We start from the raw sequence: 19,172 nt of genomic DNA, 5'->3' as shown, positions 1-19,172 counted from the left end.
ATTCCTCTGGTCATTGTCTGGAGTTGTCAGGCAATTGTGCTTTTGTTGGTAGGGGCCCTAACTCGCTCTGCCCCAAATTGCACCTCGTTTTTGGCCCCTCCACCTCACTTTTGAAAAGCACACAACTTTTTTTTAAAGTTAGTTTTAAATAAATTAGCATTCCCAGCCCTACCTGTATTCCCTTTCCTTCCCATCTGTTTGTTTATGCTTGTATTTCAAGAGGTTCTTATTGTTTGTTTTATTCAGTTGTATGGCACCCAGAGCACTTTGGGTGGAGAGAAATGCTGCTATAGAAATAAAATATATTCTTTTCACATTTAAAGAAGCAGAATAGCATTATTAATTGCTGTGCTTGTAGCACAGTAGCTCCCAGAAGCCACATTCAGAACCAGGAATCAGAATCATAAAACATCAGAGTTGGAAGGGACCTCAGGAGGTCATCTAGTCCAACCCCTTGCTCAAAGCAGGACAAATCCACAGTTAAATCATCCCAGGCAGAGCTTTGTCAAGCCTGACCTTAAAAACCTCAAAGGAAGGAGATTCCACCACTTCCCTAGTAACCCATTCCAATGCTTCACCACCCTCCTAGTGAAAAAGTTTTTCCTAATATCCAACCTAAACCTCCCCCACTGCAACTTGAGATCATTACTCCTCATTCTATCATCTGCTGCCACTGTGAACAGTCTAGATCCATCCTCTTTGGAACCCCCCTTCAGGTAGTTGAAAGCAGCTATCAAATCCCCACTCATTCTTCTCTTCCGCAGACTAAACAATTCCAATTCCCTCAGCCTCTCCTCATAAGTCATGTTTCAGTCCCCTAATCATTTTTGTTGCCCTCTGCTGGATGCTTTCCAATTTTTCCACATCCTTCTTGTAGTGTGGGGCTCACATCTGGACACAGTACTCCAGATGAGGCCTCACCAATGTTGAATAGAGGGGAACGATCACGTCCCTCAATCTGATGGCAATGCCCCTACTTATACAGCCCAAAATGCCGTTAGCCTTCCTGGCAACAAAGACACACTGTTGACTCATATCCAGCTTCTCATCCACTGTAACCCCTAGGTCCTTTTCTGCAGAACTGCTGCCTAGCTGCTCGGTCCCTAGTCTGTAGCAGTGCATGGGATTCTTCCGTCCCTAAGTGCAGGACTCTGCTATTCTCCTTGTTGAACCTCATCAGATTTCTTTTGGCCCAATCCTCTAATTTGTCTAGGTCCCTCTGTATCCTATCCCTACGCTCTAGCATATATCTACCACTCCTCCCAGTTTAGTGTCATATGCAAACATGCTGAGGGTGCAATCCACACCATCCTCCAGATCATTAATGAAGATATTGAACAAAACCGGCCAGAGAACTGACCCTTGGGGCACTTCACTTGATACCGGCTTCCAACTAGACATGGAGCCATTGATCACTACCCGTTGAGCCCGACAATCTAGCCAGCTTTCTATCCACCTTATCATCCATTCATCCAGCCCATACTTCTTTAACTTACTGGCAAGAATACTGTGGGAGATCATGTCAAAAGCTTTGCTAAAATCAAGGAATAACACGTCCACAGCTTTTCCCTCATCCACAGAGCCAGTTATCTCATCATAGAAGGCAATTAGATTAGTCAGGCATGACTTGCCCTTGGTGAATCCATGCTGACTGTTCCTGATCACTTTCCTCTCCTCTAAGTGCTTCAGAATTGATTCCTTGAGGACCTGCTCCATGATTTTTCCAGGGACTGAGGTGAGGCTGACTGGCCTATAGTTCCCCAGATCCTCCTTCTTCCCTTTTTTAAAGATGGATACTACATTAGCCTTTTTTCAGTCGTCCGGGACCTCCCCCGATCGCCATGAGTTTTCAAAGATAATGGCCAGTGGCTCTGCAATCACATCCGCCAACTCCTTTAGCACTCTTGCATGCAACGCATCCGGCCCCATGGACTTGTGCTTGTCCAGCTTTTCTAAATAGTCCTGAACCACTTCTTTCTTCACAGAGGACTGGTCACCTCCTCCCCATGCTGTGCTGCCCAGTGCAGCAGTCTGGGAGCTGACCTTGTTCGTGAAGACAGAGGCAAAAAAAGCATTGAATACATTAGCTTTTTCCACATTCTCTGTCACTAGGTTGCCTCCCTCATTCAGTAAGGGGCCCACACTTTCCTTGACTTTCTTCTTGTTGCTACCATACCTGAAGATACTCTTCTTGTTACTCTTAACATCTCTTGCTAGCTGCAATTCCAGGTGTGATTTGGCCGTCCTGATTTCACTCCTGCATGCCCAAGCAATATTTTTATATTCTTCCCTGGTCATTTGTTCAGTCTTCCACTTCTTGTAAGCTTCTTTTTTGTGTTTAAGATCAGCAAGGATTTCACTTTTAAGCCAAGCTGGTCGCCTGCCATATTTACTATTCTTTCTACACAGCGGGATGGTTTGTCCCTGTAACCTCAATAAGGATTCTTTAAAATACAGCCAGCTCTCCTGGACTCCTTTGCCCCTCATGTTATTCTCCCAGGGGATCCTGCCCATCAATTCCCTGAGGTTGTCAAAGTCTGCTTTTCTGAAGTCCAGGGTCCATATTCTGCTGCTCTTCTTTCTTCCTTGTGTCAGGATCCTGAACTTGACCATCTCATGGTCACTGCCTCCCAGGTTCCCATCCCCTTTTGCTTCCCCTACTAATTCTTCCTGGTTTGTGAGCTCTTCCCCAGTTGGTTCCTCCACCACTTGCACCAGGAAATTGTTCCTGAGCACCATTGTGCTGATTGCTGTACAGTCAAAGTATTTTACTCTGTGTTTGAAGAGTTTACCATCTAAGAGAAGATGCAACAAGTTGGTGGAAAGAACAGGGGTATACGGAGGTAGATCAGGGAAACAGTAATAAGAAACATAGGCCAAATATATGATAGCAGATGTCCCTACCTACCAGCCTTCCCTGCAGAGTGGTCTGTCCCTTCTCCTGGGAGGAGGAGATTCTTTCCTCTATTCCTTTGTCTTGCTACAGATCCTTGAGGAGGAAACATAGATGCTCCCCTTCCCTCGGTCTTTTAGGGCACTGGGTCTTCAAAAAAGAAGGAGCAGCAGTGCAGTCCCCATCCCCCTGTGATATGACAGTCTAATTGTGCGGGCCTTGTACTTGAAAACAGGAAGAGAAATGAGACCCTTAAAGTGAGGGCCACTTTTAAAAAAAGAGTGCAGCCATCTTTTGTTTTAAACTAGTCCTCAACGTGAAGGTGGCTCTTCAAACAATTTCTGCACTATGTGAGTCACAAACAGGCTCTCTCTTTAACATCAGGCTCCCTCCTGCTTTAATTTATTTAAATACATAAATAACAAGCTGTCCCGGACACTTGTAGGGTTGCCAGCTCTCCAAGATTGTCCTGAAGGGTCCAGGAATTAAAGATCAATATTTAATTAAAGATTATGTCATGTGATGAAACCTCCAGGAATATATCCAACCAAAATTGGCAGCCTGAGATGCTTGTCTAGTGCTAGCTGCCATGGCATCTATTTGGATTTGAAAGCAGCTGTTTCTCTCCCGGTTGCTGGAGCATGGCCACTTATGTTTGAATAGTTCTTCTTCCAAATAAATGACACCTCTGATCTCTATAAGTGGACAGGAAGAGTTGAGGCCACACTGGGAAAAAAGAGGACTGTTGTCCTCAAGAATGGTTTGATTTTGTATTCCTTGTGCACCTCAAACTTTCATTGAAATCTGGTTCTGGCCCCAAGAGTGAAATGTCAGAAAGATAGTTCCAATAAGGAAAGTAAGTACAGCTTTGTCAGTTTAGTGACTGAGTAGACCACACTCACCAGAACAGGGACCACAGATCTTCGGATGTAGGATGACCATATTTCCCTATATTAAATATGGGACATCTGGTAAAATTACTTGTATTCACGCAAGTTCAACAGCAATCAATCAGAACTATGCAGTGCAAACGTTCAAATTAACATCAAGTTGGCTGAGCCCCCATTAAAAATAAATACTGCATAGTTGGATTTTTTTTATTTACCTTTTTATCTTTAAAGCTTTAGGTTTCACACAGGGAGGAGGGGGGAAGGGAGGACTTGGCCCATGTCTTTGCAGAGCTCATCTCTTCCCCCACTTCCCCCACTTCTCCCCCCCCCCATCTCCTGTGGCTGGAAGCAGCTTGCCCCTTCCTGCCCACACATGTCAAAAGGCAGCTAACACCTCCAGGCTGCTGCTGACCACCGACATAACCCAGCCACCTCCTGTCCCCCGACTACAACGCAGACAGGAAGGGGTAAAGCCCTATAGATGCAGTGTGCACTAGGGCCCAGGGAACCTGACTGCAGGAGCTTCAGTGAACCTGGCCAGAGACGTGGCTCAGCTTCTCCTCTCCCCACCACGCCACCCCTCCCCCACCATGCCACCATTCCAGAACTTAGCTGAGGGGCAGAGAGGCTGCCCCATGCCAGCATTGTGCAGGGCTTTGGCACATGTAGGACTCGGCTCCTCCTGGCCAGCACCCCAGGCCACAGGGTCTTGGGCTTTCCTGGGGTGCCTGCCCAGCCAGAGGCAGTGGGGGAAGGAAGGAGCCTGCCTGCCAGGCTGTTGATGAGCTGAGCGCTCCGACCAGGGGCTGGTTCTCTGCACAGTGCTGGGAGCAGGGCATGCCCTGCCAGGGGGATCTGTAGGAGCAGTGGGGTTGGGGGGCAAAAGAGCAAAGCAGGGAGAGGACAGTGAGAGGCAGAACACATAAAGGGCTGATAAGTGGGTAGCAGAGATGAAATGTAACTGGCTGCTGCCTGGCATCTGCCCACACTCACCAGTCACCAAAGCTCACAGCCAGTGCCATCTGGAAATTGGATGGGGGGCAGGGCCCTGATGGCCGAGAGCTGGCACATAGCGGGGGCTGAGCTGACAGATCAGCAAGGGGAGTGGCTACCCACATGCGCAGCATCTTTGCCCCACCACCAGCCTTGCACACCCACCCCCATCGTCAGCCACTGGACACCCCCACTCACTGCTGGGGGAATGGCAGCTGGCAAGCAGGGATCCAGCCAGCAGCAGTACCCACCAGTACTGATGGGGCAGGGGGCAGAGAGAAGATACGGGACAATTGGCCCGTTATTAAGAACAAGTCAGGACACCTGCTGGAGAGCTTAAATACGGGACTGTCCCTTTAAAAACAGGACATCTGGTCACCCTATTCAGATGAATAAAAGATGATATGTGTAGAAAGCTATATAATGGAGGTGCTTGTAGTTTGTGATGAAGTATATGAAGGTTTGACATTTCAAGAGGGAGTGTGATGTAAATGAGGGGAACTTGAACCCCAAACCACAGGAAACACACCTGGTTTCAGATTTCATGGCAGAACTGCAGATCAATGCTATGCTGAGTTTTAAGTGTAATTACCGTTTGTAAACCTCAGCCAGTTCTGAGCAAACTTACCTGTGTACCACTCTTTACCTCGTAGCAGCACCTTGGAACCTCCATATTCACCCCTGTCATATAATTATGATATATTTCATACAAAGCATGCCATATAAGATATATGGAAGATCATGATCTGCTGACACCCATTGTTCTGTCCAAATATGTATATTGTTAGTATGTATGAAGTTATGAGATTTTGCTGTATGGTTGTTACTAATATATGCTGTAAGTTTGAGAGTCTCTACTGCTAGGTGGTGATCCACTCCCATGAGGATGTTAAGTGACCACTAATCAGCAGGGGAGTTATAAACAAGGGATTTAAAATACTGTAATAGGGCTGCCCAAGCATCACACAATGGAGGATTGCTCAACCCTGTGACTCAGCAAAGCCCACCAGGACATGTCTGGGCTAGTGTTTTCCAGTCACATGGACTGAGGATATAAAATAGGGGACAGTGGCATCATGCTTTGGCCTTTCTTTGCCCCCCCTCTCCCCAGCCCCCATACCTATGCTGGAAGCAGCAAGAATGCTGGGAAGACAAAGACAGACTGAGGAGACTGGTCCCAGGCTAAAAAGGGAAGCCTGTGTATTAAGAACTATAACCTACCTGCAACATCCAGTGGGGTGAGAAAAACTGCTTGATCTAAATACTGCCTAGTGTAATAAGGTTTAAGTTTTAGACTGTGCACTTACCTTTTATTTTCTTTGGTAACTACATCCAATCTTTTGTGCCTACCACCTAAAATCACTTAAAATTTATCTTTCTGTAATTAATAAATGTTTTATATTTTACCTAAAACCGTGTGTTTTGCTTGAAGTGCTAGGGAAATCTCAGCTAAGTTTACAAAGGCTAGTGTGCCTCCTCGCCACATTGAGGGAGGGTTGGATGGGGTAATAAATTTATACTGGTCAGGTTTCTGAGCAGGGCAAGATGGTATATTCCAGGTGTGCAAGGCTCGGGGCTTGGGATATTTGCTGGTGCCTTTCTCTATGTGATTCATGAGTGGCTCAGGGAGCATTTGTGCAATCTAGCTGGATATGGGCTTCACATGCAGTTGTGCTGAGTGATAACAGTGCCTGGAGGGGTTTGTTGTTTGTCACTAGCAAAGCATTGTGAGAGAGCGCCCAGGCTGACGAGTTAAAAGGGCACAGCATTCCCGTAGTTCCAGGTTGAAGGTTTGACATTTCAAGAGGAAGTATGATGTAAATGAGGGGAAGGGATACTAATAAAACTGAAACTTTAATTTGTGAATCTTTTCTACTGTGCGATAAACAGCTGTGTGAAGTGTTGGCAATGGAACCCCAAACCACAGGAAACATACCCAGTTTCAGATTTCATGGCAGTACTGCAGATCAATCCTGTGCTGAGTTTTAAGTTTCATTACTGTTTGTAAACCTCAGCCAGTTCTGAGTAAACCTACCTGACAGATGAGTTCACATCAAAAGTGAAACTCAGAAGTTTTGCCTGTACGTTGCTTTGATTTTGGAGGTTCGTTTGGCCCAGAGGTGTGACCACAGGCTTAAATGGTGTCACAGAAATGCTGGGTCTGTCATTGCCTGCTGATAAAATTTCATTAGTTTATAACAAAAGTTTCCAACTCCGAGAGGCTATTTAGACACATTTACAATTACCTTGATTTGCTGAGGAGGCAAGAAGAAGGGAGGCCAATGCAATGCTCCATTTGCTATCAAAATATCACACTTACCAGCATCCGGGTCTTGTATGCTTGAATCTGCCTTGGTGCAAACACACATGGACCAAAACCAAAGAAAAGAGTCACAAAAAGCCCAATCCCATATGACTGAAGCCAAATGGAAGTTTTCCTATTCAACAAGAATAGCATCAGGCCCATGAGCCCCTGTGACTAATGATAACTTACAATTTCATCATCATTAATTATATTTAATTGCTGTCCCCAGTAGGAGTAAAGTTAACTTGTGGTGCTAGTTAACTTGGGGTCACTTACATAGTTCCATCCTCATTCTCTGAGAAACAAGGAGACCAGCTCTCCAGATATTAACACACTTGGTCAGGTTTTTTTAGTTGGACAATCAAATCTTTGGCTATTTAATGCTTCTGGCTTCCCTTTTTGATTTAATAAAGAGTGAAAACTGCAAGCTTCGTAACTGTGGTGACTGGCTGTTGAAAGCTGCAGCAGTGTCATTGCTGGGGGAAAGTACAGGAGCAAAGAGGGAAAGGGGTGCGTGTCCAGCCATGAAGCCTAAAATATTTAAAACAATAAACAGATAATTCTTGGTAGAACTGCTGTTTTCAATTTGTGTGTCTGTCTGATTCTCTACTTATGGCATATTTCCCTTTATTTTTGCCTGTAGAGCTATTTTATTTAGCACTACATTATGCATTAAAGACCTTCAACTCGACAGTGAACAGAATGGTCCAGTGACAGGGCTCCTAGGCACTAGGAAAATACAAATAATCATAATAACTTAATACAATGAAAACGGATTATCATTCTTGGATAATTGTGGATTTTGGGTGTTTGGGTTATATGACTTCCAAAAAGAAACAAGTTCCAGAAAGTTTATAATAATCTGTTGCAAAATAAATGTTTTTGCTGAAGTGTCTCCCTTTTGCAAGGAATCTAACACACTTTGGGACTTGACCTTGGGTTACATTGTTACTCCTCATGTGCTCATTACTGGAATATCATCATACATCCATAGTATCTATGGTTCCTAATTTCCATTAAATCCTGAAATACCTTTGTGGATTTGAGCCTATAATCCTAACTCTGACTCTACACTAAGAAAACAGTGCAACAAAGGATAGAGTAAATGCAGTACTTCACAACTTCCATATACCTAAAGCTTTTGGAGAAATGTAAGTATCATAATTAAACCAAAATAGACACATATATATAGATATTAGGGCTGTCAAGTTATTTAAAAAATTAAACATAATTAATCACAAATTTAAAAAAATAATCACGATTAATTGTGCAATTAATTGCACTGTTAAACAATAATAGAATACCATTTATTTGACTATTTTGGATGTTTTCTACATTTTCAAATATATTATTTCAATTACAACACAGAATACAAAGCGAAGGACACAGATTTTGGGAGACAGGCCAGTCCTTGCTTACAGACAGCTCCCAAACCTGAAGCAAATACTCACCAGCAACCACACACCACACAACAAAAACACTAACCCAGGAACCCAACTATCCTTGCAACAAAGCCCATTGCCAACTGTGTCCACATATCTATTCAGGGGACACCATCATAGGGCCTAATCACATCAGGCACACTATCAGAGGCTCGTTCACCTGCACATCTACCAATATGATATATGCCATCATGTGCCAGCAATACCCCTCTGCCATATACATTGGCCAAACCGGACAGCCTCTACATAAAAGAATAAATGGAAACAAATCAGACGTCAAGAATTATAACATTCAAAAACCAGTCGGAGAACACTTCAATCTCTCTGGTCACTCGATTACAGACTTAAGAGTCGCAATTCTTCCACAAAAAAGCTTCAGAAACAGACTCCAATGAGAGACTGCTGAATTGGAATTAATTTGCAAACTGGACAACATTAAATTAGGCTTGAATAAAGACTGGGAGAGGATGTGTCATTACACAAAGTAAAACTGTTTCCCCAAGTTTATTTCCCCCCCTACTGTTCCTCACACGTTCTTGTCAACTCCTGGAAATGGCCCACCTTGATTCTCACTACAAAAGGTTTTTTTTCTCTCCTGCTGGTAATAGCTCACTTTACCTGATCACTCTTTTTACAGTGTGTATGGTAACACCCATTGTTTCATGTTCTCTGTGTATATAAAATCTCCCCACTGTATTTTCCCCTGTATGCATCCGATGAAGTGAGCTGTAGCTCACGAAAGCCTATGCTCAAATAAATTTGTTAGTCTCTAAGGTGCCACAAGTACTCCTTTTCTTTTTTTAAAGCGTACACTCTCACTTTATATTTATTTTTATTACAATTATTTGCACTGTAAAAATGGTAAAAGAAATAGTATTTTTCAATGCACCTCATCCAAGTACTTAGTGCAATCTCTTTATCAGGAAAGTTGAACTTACAAATGTAGAATTATGTACAAAAAAACTGCATTCAAAAATAAAACAATGTAAAATTTTAGAGCCTGCAAGTCCAATCGCTCAGACAAACAAGTTTGGTTAAAATTTGCAGGAGATAATGCTCCCCACTTCTTGTTTACAATGTCACCTGAAAGTGAGAACAGACGTTCACATGGGACTGTTGTAGCCAGTGCTGCAAGATATTTACATGCCAGATGCGCTAAAGATTCATATGTCCCTTCATGCTTCAACCACCATTCCAGAGGACACGTCCGTGCTGATAATGGGTTCTGCTCGATAACGATCCAAAGCAGAGCAGACCGACGCATGTTCATTTTCATCATATGAGTCAGATGCCACCAGCAGAAGGTTGCTTTTCTTTTCTGGTGGTTCAGGTTCTGTAGTTTGCACATCTGAGAGTTGCTCTTTTAAATCTCCTGAAAGCATGCTCCACACCTCGTCTGTCTCAGATTTTGGACGGCACTACAGATTCTTAAACCTTGGGTCGAATGCTATAGTTATTTTTAGAAATCTCACATTGCTACCTTCTTTGCGTTTTGTCAAATCTGCAGTGAAAGTGTTCTTAAAACGAACATGTGCTGGCTGGGTCATTCTCCAAGACTGCTATGACATGAAATATATGGCAGAATGCAGGTAAAACAGAACAGGAGACATACAATTCTCCCCCAAGCAGTTCAGTCACAAACATAATTAACACATTATTTTTTTAACAAGCATCATCAGCAGGGAAGCATCTCCTCTGGAATGGTGAGGCGTAGGAATGTTTAGCATATCTGACATGTAAATACCTTGCAACGCCAGCTACAAAAGTGCCATGCAAACGCCTGTTCTCACTTTCAAGTGACATTGTAAACAAGAAGCGTGCAGCATTATCTCCTGCAAATTTTAACCAAACTTATTTGTCTGAGCGATTGGCTGAAGTAGGACTGAGTGGACTTGTAGGCTCTAAAGTTTTACATTGTATTATTTTTGAATGCAGTTATTTTTTGTACATAATTCTACATTTGTAAGTTCAACTTTCCTGATAAAGAGATTGCACTAAGTACTTGGATGAGGTGCATTGAAAAATACTATTTCTTTTACCATTTTTACAGTGCAAATATTTGTACTAAAAAATAAAATGAGCACTGTACACTTTGTATTCTATGTTGTGATTGAAATCAATATATTTGAAAACGGAGAAATATATTTGTAGAAAACATCCAAAAATATTGAATAAATGTCCATTGGTATTCTATCGTTTAACAGTGCAATTAATCACAATTAATTTTTTTGAGTTAATCGCATGAGTTAACTGCGATTAATTGACACCCTAATATATATACACACACACACACTCATTTTTATATTATTCTGTGTAGGGGATGCACTGTGGAAATGTAAATCTTACCAATTATTAAAATAGTAGAAATATTACTATCTTAATTATACATAATTCTGACTTATTGTTGGAAATATATTGTAATTCAGTAGTTAATATCATTAAAGAAAGTGTACTGATACAAAAATGAAAGGTAGAATTGCTGAAAAAGGTTGAAATATTTCTGGACAAAGAAAGGAAATTATTTGAGAATTCCTTAACTTTATATTTCTCAGATTGTAAGGCATTATATATATGTTTTAATTTGATTAGAGTAACCTAAATTGAGCATAAATGTAGGCTTTTATTCTATGGATATTATAGATTCATAGATTCCAAGACCAGAAGAGACCATGATAATCTAGTCTGACCTCCTACATAATACAAGCTATAGGATTTCATACAATATATGAGAATGCCTGCCCACAAGTGCCACGGCTTGATTCCTGTTCTGCCTCCCTCCCACTTTGGCTTCCCTGTGGACCTTCTGAAGTCCACAGGTTTTCAGCAGAACCTTAGTAGGTCAGCAGGAACTATTGTCCTGATGGGGACTCCACTAAAGATTTTGTGGATCAAGAAGCCTGTAGGGAGATAAACAAGGGCACTAGGACAGCTGCAGAAGTCAAGGAAAGACTATGGAGTTTAGGAGCTCTGCAAGTTCTCTGAACTTTTACACCACTGATCGGCAACCTTTGGCACACGGCCCACCAGCGTAAGCCCCCTGCTGGGCTGGGCTAGTTTGTTTACCTGCCGCGTCCACAGGTGTGGCCAACCATGGCTCCCCCTGGCTGCGTTTTGCCGTTCCAGGACAATGGGGGCTGCGGGAAGCAGCATGGGCCGAGGGATGTGCTGGCCACCACTTCCCGCCGTCCCATTGGCCTGGAACAGCAAACCGCGACCAGTGGGAGCCACAATCAGCCGAACCTGCAGACGCAGCCAGTAAACAAACCTGCCCGGCCCACCAGGGGGCTTACCCTGGTCACCTGGGCCATGAAAGTGGAGCCCAACTGGCTATGTTGAGTGATGCTGATGCTCTAAAGTATTCAGTGGTGTTTCTGAGTAGGTGTGATTTTGAGGAGTTTCATTCCAGAGAGAATGATGACCGAAAAGTCATGAGAGGCTTGAAAATGCTTGTAAAATCTAAGGGCTCGTCACTTCTAATCCAAGTGTCCCATACTTAAAAAATGCTAAAAAAAAATTCTCCTCCTAACTTAAATTGATTTTAAAAAAGTAATACTTTTCCCATTGAAAAGTAAGAGGGAGAGCTTTTTTTTTAAAAAAAAAAGTCTTCTAGTGGACGTTCCATTTCTATGATAGCTGTCTCCAATAAGAGATTGAAAAACCTGAGAATTTTATCTAGGCTGACAGATTCCCACCCTGTTTACCCTTCCTCACTGGAGAAGAGATGAACATTATTAGATATTTTATGTTTTGTTTGTTCAAAAATATGTTTGTAGAAATAACAAAAATATAACTACAACCATCTAAAGAAAGGAAGACACAACAAAGCCATTTATTTGCCTTTTTATTGCTTCCTGTCTACAGTAATGACCTGTTCTTCATTTCACTTCCCCTATCCTTCTAAAACTACTAAAAACTCCTCTTTCACATGTACATAAATATTATGTTAATATTGTATAGCTTAAACAGCCAAGGAGTTCTATGATACCTAGTGATAACAATTTTTTATCTTCCGTTTCCTTCTAAAGATTCAGCAACATAGTGATCAGATTTATATTGGAAAAGCCATGAAGTGAACATTGAGCTAGCACAAAGTAGTGTTTTTTGTCAGAAATCCATACTGTCTCACAAATACTATTTTTAAAATTTTTCTGCCAAATTAGGCTGCTTTTGTATTGGATAGATCTTAGAAAGGAGTAGAATCAGATAGTAAAACACAAATTCTGTCAATTAAAAGCAGCAAAATTCCCACTTCTGTTAAATGTGTTTTTCTAGGATCAGTATATCTGCTATTTTCTTTCCTTTCTTCATATTACAAAGCTTTATTCAAGAGTGAAGTCCAGAAGTGACTAGGATCTGGCCCTGCATTTTGAAGGGAACTGCAAGACGCAGAGTATTATTTTCTTTGGAAATATTTTGCACCCAGGAATCATTCAGATTAAGGCCCCAATTCAGCAAAACAGGTGCTTAAATCCCATTATTTCAATGTATTTCTGGACCCTAACTGTACCCTCAAACTGGGTCAGGTTGAAAATGTTGTTTGATTTGGAATTACCTGTTTATTATGATTGCATAAGTCAACCAATTATACTGTTGTGCAAAAGCAGGTAAGTATTGGTTTCAATAATTAACCAGAAAAAAAATAGCTAAAGGAGTATCATTACTGTGCTTTGATTTTTGTTGTTTTCATGTCCAGATGTCTCAAGTTGGCCAGCCACAAAATCAGTGGTCATTTCTGAAAATGTTGGCCTACGTGCTTAGCACCTACTTAGATCTTTGAAAAATAATAATTAATGAAGCATTATAGAAATGAGTAATTATTAATCATTGACTTCAACTTCTTAGGCAACATACAAATACTTATTTTGAGAGAAATGCTAAGGACAGCTTGAGAAAAGCCAAACAAGCTTGGTAATGCAATAATAAAGGCCAACAGCAGCTAATAGCAACCCAACAAGATATTTACTGCAGGACAAGCAGCTGTAATTTCTGACAGGGGTGTGTGTGTGTATGTGAGGAGAGAGAGAGATGACATGAAAATCACCTTTATTCACATAAAATCACATTGAAAACTATTTTAAAATGTTATAAAATTACAATATTGTTTGTCTTTCTCCCACAGGACAGAAGCAACTTTGTCTGTACAAAGTGCAAGCTGGTCTCCAAATTGGAAGAGAAGGTTCAAGGTCTGGAAAAACAAGTATCGACCCTGCATTGCATAAGAGAAACTGAAGATTTCCTGGACAGACATCCGGATATGCTTCTACAGGCACAATATTCTGAAGATTCAGAGCAGGCTGTGCAGAGGGGACAGGAGGACAGTGAAGAAATTTGGCAGCATGTGACCTCCAGAAGAAGAAAGGGGAGCATCCATGTACCAGCAGCGCAGATACAGGTAAGCAACCGTTTTCATATTCTCTCCACAGGTACTAATGCGGAGAGTGGACTAAATGATACATCTGAGGGAAGGGAACAGAAGGAGACTCCGCCGACTGGAAGGCATGAGATGTACTGTCCTAGGGATGGGGGTTCCACGACCACCGCTCCCAAGAGAAGGAGGTGGGTGGTGGTGGTCGGGGACTCTATCCTCAGGGGAACTGAGTCATCTATCTGCCGCCCGACCGGGAAAACCAAGAAGTCTGCTGCTTGCCAAGAGCTAAGATTCACGATGTGACGGAGAGACTGTCGAGACTCATCAAGCCCTCAGATCGCTACCCCTTCCTGCTTCTCCATGTGGGCACCAATGATACTGCCAAGAATGACCTTGAGTGGATCACTGCAGACTACATGGCTCTGGGAAGAAGGATAAAGGACATTGAGGCACAAGTGGTGTTTTTGTCCATCCTCCCCGTAGAAGGAAAAGGCTGGGTAGAGACCGTCAAATCGTGGAAGTCAACGAATGGCTAAGCAGATGGTGTCGAAGAGAAGGCTTTGGATTCTTTGACCATGGGATGGTATTCCAAGAAGGAGGAGTGCTAGGCAGAGACGGGCTCCACCTAACAAAGAGAGGGAAGAGCATCTTCGCAAGCAGGCTGGCTAACCTAGTGAGGAGGGCTTTAAACTAGGTTCACCGGGGGAAGGAGACCAAAGCCCTGAGGTAAGTGGGGACGAGAGATACCGTGAGGAAGCACGAGCAGAACGCAAAAGAGGAGGGCTCCTGCCTCATACTAAGAAAGCAGGACAAACAGCAAGTTATCTCAAGTGCCTGTACACAAATGCAAGAAGCCTGGGAAACAAGCAGGGAGAACTGGAAGTCCTGGCGCTGTCAAGGAATTATGATGTGATTGGAATAACAGAGATTTGGTAGGATAACTCACATGACTGGAGTACTGTCATGGATGGATATAAACTGTTCAGGAAGGACAGGCAGGGCAGAAAAGGTGGGGGAGTTGCACTGTATGTAAGAGAGCAATATGACTGCTCAGAGCTCCAATATGAAACTGCAGAAAAACCTGAGTGTCTCTGGATTAAGTTTAGAAGCGTGAGCGACAAGGGTGATGTCGTGGTTGAAGTCTGCTATAGACCACTGGACCAGGGGGATGAGGTTGACAAGGCTTTCTTCCAGCAACTAATGGAAGTTACTAGATAGCAAGCCCTGGTTCTTATGGGAGACTTCAATCACCCTGATATCTGCTGGGAGAGCAATACAGCGGTGCACAGACAATCCAGGACGTTTTTGGAAAGTGTAGGGGACAATTTCCTGGTGCAAGTGGTGGAGGAACCAACTAGAGGCAGAGCTCTTCTTGACCTGCTGCTCACAAACCAGGAAGAATTAGTAGGGGAAGCAAAAGGGGATGGGAACCTGGGAGGCAGTGACCATGAGACGGTCAAGTTCAGGATCCTGACACAAGGAAGAAAGAAGAGCAGCAGAATATGGACCCTTGACTTCAGAAAAGCAGACTTTGACAACCTCAGGGAACTGATGGGCAGGATCCCCTGGGAGAATAACATGAGGGGCAAAGGAGTCCAGGAGAGCTGGCTGTATTTTAAAGAATCCTTATTGAGGTTACAGGGACAAACCATCCCGCTGTGTAGAAAGAATAGTAAATATGGCAGGCGACCAGCTTGGCTTAAAAGTGAAATCCTTGCTGATCTTAAACACAAAAAAGAAGCTTACAAGAAGTGGAAGACTGAACAAATGACCAGGGAAGAATATAAAAATATTGCTTGGGCATGCAGGAGTGAAATCAGGACGGCCAAATCACACCTGGAATTGCAGCTAGCAAGAGATGTTAAGAGTAACAAGAAGAGTATCTTCAGGTATGGTAGCAACAAGAAGAAAGTCAAGGAAAGTGTGGGCCCCTTACTGAATGAGGGAGGCAACCTAGTGACAGAGAATGTGGAAAAAGCTAATGTATTCAATGCTTTTTTTGCCTCTGTCTTCACGAACAAGGTCAGCTCCCAGACTGCTGCACTGGGCAGCACAGCATGGGGAGGAGGTGACCAGCCCTGTGAAGAAAGAAGTGGTTCAGGACTATTTAGAAAAGCTGGACGAGCACAAGTCCATGGGGCCGGATGCGCTGCATGCAAGAGTGCTAAAGGAGTTGGCGGATGTGATTGCAGAGCCACTGGCCATTATCTTTGAAACTCATGGCGATCGGGGGAAGTCCCGGACGACTGAAAAAAGGCTAATGTAGTATCCATCTTTAAAAAAGGGAAGAAGGAGGATCTGGGGAACTACAGGCCAGTCAGCCTCACCTCAGTCCCTGGAAAAATCATGGAGCAGGTCCTCAAGGAATCAATTCTGAAGCACTTAGAGGAGAGGAAAGTGATCAGGAACAGTCAGCATGGATTCACCAAGGGCAAGTCATGCCTGACTAATCTAACTGTCTTTTACGATGAGATAACTGGCTCTGTGGATGAGGGGAAAGCTGTGGACGTGTTGCTCCTTGACTTTAGCAAAGATTTTGACATGGTCTCCCACAGTATTCTTGCCAGTAAGTTAAAGAAGTATGGGCTGGATGAATGGATGATAAGGTGGATAGAAAGCTGGCTAGATTGTCGGGCTCAACGGGTAGTGATCAATGGCTCCATGTCTAGTTGGAAGCCGGTATCAAGTGAAGTGCCCCAAGGGTCAGTTCTCTGGCCGGTTTTGTTCAATATCTTCATTAATGATCTGGAGGATGGTGTGGATTGCACCCTCAGCAAGTTTGCATATGACACTAAACTGGGAGGAGTGGTAGATATATGCTAGAGCGTAGGGATAGGATACAGAGGGACCTAGACAAATTAGAGGATTGGGCCAAAAGAAATCTGATGAGGTTCAACAAGGAGAATAGCAGAGTCCTGCACTTAGGGACGGAAGAATCCCATGCACTTCTACAGACTACGAGCAGCTAGGCAGCAGTTCTGCAGAAAAGGACCTAGGGGTTACAGTGGATGAGAAGCTGGATATGAGTCAACAGTGTGCCCTTGTTGCCAAGAAGGCCAATGGCATTTTGGGCTGTATAAGTAGGGGCATTGCCATCAGATCGAGGGACGTGATCGTTCCCCTTTATTCAACATTGGTGAGGCCTCATCTGGAGTACTGTGTCCAGATGTGAGCCCCACACTACAAGAAGGATGTGGAAAAATTGGAAAGCGTCCAGCAGAGGGCAGTTGATTAGGGGACTGGAACACATGACTTATGAGGAGAGGCTGAGGGAACTAGTCTGCGCAAGAGAAGAATGAGAGGGATTTGATAGCTGCTTTCAACTTTCAAAAGGGGGTTCCAAAGGGGATGGATCTAGACTGTTCTCAGTGGTAGCAGATGACAGAACGACGAGTAATGGTCTCAAATGGGATATTAGGAAAAACTCTTTCACTAGGAGGGTGGTGAAACACTGGAATGCGTTACCTAGGGAAGTGGTGGAATCTCCTTCCTTAGAAGTTTTTAAGGTCAGGCTTGAGAAAGCCCTGGCTGGGATGATTTAGTTGGGGATTGGTCCTGCTTTGAACGGGGGTTGGACTAGATGACCTCCTGAGGTCCCTTCCAACCCTGATATTCTATGATTCTATGAATATACATAAAGAAAGATATGAATGAAATAAAATAAAACACATTTTAAGCAAACATTGAGTATGGATCACTAAACCACTATCGTCACTCATCTTACTCAAAATATTGTTAAGATGTCAAATCAACTGAAAAGTGTACAGGTTATAAGTCAATTTATAAAAGGTGTAATCAATTCACAGCCGGGCCACCATCAGTGCATGGAATAGCCCTAGCACTTCACACCCCTCTACCTCAGTCACTCTGTTCTGGTGAGATTTCAGAACAATTAGTTTTGTCTGATCTAGCAGAAAGTTAGCCAGACAGGAAACCAGCCGAATGTGAGCACTGTATCTCACTCCCAGAACAAACAGACTGCTGAAAAGCTGGGCAAAAAATCAACAAGAGGAATCAAATGTGGGTAATGAAGGAAAAAATGAAACATCATGTCTGAAGCTGAACAGAAAGGGCACTGTGCAGACACTATGGGATGATATGGTTCACAAAACAATTGGTTGCTACAATGCTGTGCAGGACCCTCCAATGCAAGTCACTGGAGTGCTTAGACAAAAGGAGGTTTATTACAGCATCCTTCAAGCCAGGGCCATAGAATCACTCAGGGACAGAGCCATCCTCCAGGTTGTATTGGGGAGATCGCAGATGATGGCATAATGCTGCACCTTGTACACACACCATAGAGCTGCTGCTTGATCAGGCTACAAAAGGAACATTTACCAGACCCTTCCAGGACAATAATCTGCCTGGCTGCACACAGATCTCCTCTGTGGAAGGGGAAACAATCAGTGAGGGGAACAGAGGATTCCCCGCAAAAGGACAGTCCTTGCAAAAACTCCCTGTAAATACCAGAGCAGCCCATTGAGGGAACGCCACTTGGAATTCAGTGAGAACCTTATCCAAAAAACATACAGTCCAGATTCTGGTCTGAGCAGCAAGAGCTGCTACCAATTTCCATCATGACCCACGTGAAACAATCAGGTGGGATAGCTTGGTCAAGCCACCTTGAGTAAAGAAAGAAAAAGCAGGCTCCTGGAGGAAAGAGCTTCAGAGTGGGGAAAGTGGGTTAAAAACAGTGTCTCTTCCAAGAGCCATAGGGTAAAAAAAGAATGGACGCAAATCTAGACTCTGTACTTGTCCAGGTGCTAACCAAAACAAGTAAAGGTCAAAACCCATTCCCCCAGCATGGTGGAGGAGAGAGAGGGCAAGGGAGTCAGAGCACAGCAGCTGTGGAACAGACCCCAAAAAACGTGATTCATGTGCTTCTGAATCTGGTCCAGGAGACCTGGGGGAGGTCTCAAGGCTGTTAGCAATCAAAACCCATCCCTGAAAAGAGAGTCCAAGAAGGAACCAATGCTATTTCTGCAGGTAGCCCTGCATCTTCTCCTCAGCCCCTTGCCATATATAGTTCAGATCAAAACAAAATCCCCAACACCTTAATCCCAGAGGTGCCTCATTGTAATTGTTGGGGCAGCAGTTGGGGACTGCTGTATTGCCAAGAGCCCCATAAAATCTAATTACTCTTACTCCAGGTAATTCGAGCAGTGGACAATTGTTTGTATATTTGAGAACAAGCACAAAGCACCTGCATGTCACCTTCAGACATGATGAAAACTGAGACATCGTCTGCATAGGCCAACAGATAAACCAGGAAATCATCAGC

The 19,172-nt window shown here is 43.4% G+C and overlaps 1 long non-coding RNA gene across 1 annotated transcript in view; it reads left to right on the top strand.

Moving 5' to 3' along the window:
• The window catches only part of LOC122455743, a 29,334-nt gene extending 21,273 nt beyond the window's left edge, over positions 1 to 8,061 (top strand). Inside the window, exon 3 of the long non-coding RNA XR_006274194.1 lies at positions 7,990 to 8,061. This is a non-coding gene — a long non-coding RNA (uncharacterized LOC122455743). The remainder of the gene's footprint in view (positions 1 to 7,989) is intronic.
• Positions 8,062 to 19,172: the final 11,111 nt, after the last annotated feature.

This window comes from Dermochelys coriacea, chromosome 9 (assembly GCF_009764565.3).
Source record: "Dermochelys coriacea isolate rDerCor1 chromosome 9, rDerCor1.pri.v4, whole genome shotgun sequence".
Taxonomy (NCBI): Eukaryota; Metazoa; Chordata; order Testudines; family Dermochelyidae; genus Dermochelys; species Dermochelys coriacea.
Note: the sequence above shows the minus strand (reverse complement) of the source record. Positions and strands in the feature narration are given on the sequence as shown.